Raw genomic sequence first — 1,186 nt, forward strand, 5'->3', positions numbered from 1 at the left:
GGTTCCCGGGACCGGGACCGGCTGGACCCGGCGGGTGGTTGATCCCGGGGCGGGGGGCAGAGGCGGCGGGAAGCGGCAGCTGCGTGTGCGGCGGGGGCGTGGAGGGCGAACCGCGGCGGGAAGCGGATGCTTCAGAGCAGGTTACGGGGGCGGGGACGGACGACACCACCTGTCCCCGCCCCGGGACGGGCTGGACCCGGCGCCCTGGACCCGGCGCCGTGTACCCGCCGCCGCCCCCGCCGCCGCCCCCCTCCGCCACCCCGGGACCCCGACGTTTTTTGGCGCCCGCGCCTTTTTTTGCTCCCCGCCTGCCCGCGCTGCCCCGGGCCCTCCCCCGGGGCGGGGCGGGAGGGAGGGAGGGACGGACGGACGGGTAGCCGGGGATCTCCGAGCGCGCGCCACCAGACCGAGGCGGGTCCCGGCGGCGGCGGCGGCGGCGGCGGCGGCGGCGGCGGCGGCGGCGGCGGCGGCAGCAGCAAGCGACGGCGGGGGGGGCAGGCTAGGGAGAGAGGGGGAGCGGCATGCGGTAGGGCTGGGGGGTTTGTTTCGGGGGGGAGGGGTGGGGGGGGGGTGGCAGCGGTCAGCGAGAGCGGGGAGAGGGGGAGCGGCATGCGGTAGGGCTGGGGTGTTTTTGGGGTGGGGGCGTTGGGGGGATTAGCGGGCGGGCGGGCAGCCCAGCCAAGCGGCAAGCCGGGGGGCGGGCGAGGGCGGCTTTAGGGCCGGAGGAGCGGAGCGCAACCTCCCCCGTGCAGGCTCCAGCGTGGAGAGCAGCAAGTTTTTGGGGACGGGGGACGACGGACGGGAGGGGCAGCGGCGAGAGGCTAGCTGCGGCAAGGGGCACCGGCACGGCCGCCCTAACAGCGCCGCCTCGGTCGCAGGGGTTAGAGAGCAGCCGGGCAGCCCGGGAGGGAAGCGGCAGCCCGCGTCGCGATCCCCCCTCCAGGGGACAATGTGGGAAGGGGAAGCCGCGGCGGCTTTGGCGGGGGGTGCCCAGCTGCTAGCGGCTTCGGGGGGCAGTTAGCGGCGGCGGGGCGGGGGGAGATGGGTCGCGGCAGCGGCAAGAGATAACGGCGGGCGGGGGGGCTCCGTGCAAAGCGGTAACGGGAGCCGGGGGGTGTGGGGAGCTGGGGGTGGCAGCAGCGGCAAGAGGCAACGTCGGGAGGGGGGGCTCCGCGCAAACCGGTAA

Source organism: Melanerpes formicivorus, unplaced genomic scaffold (assembly GCF_026170545.1).
Source record: "Melanerpes formicivorus ecotype bairdi unplaced genomic scaffold, bMelFor1.0.p_v2 SCAF_196, whole genome shotgun sequence".
NCBI lineage: Eukaryota > Metazoa > Chordata > Aves > Piciformes > Picidae > Melanerpes > Melanerpes formicivorus.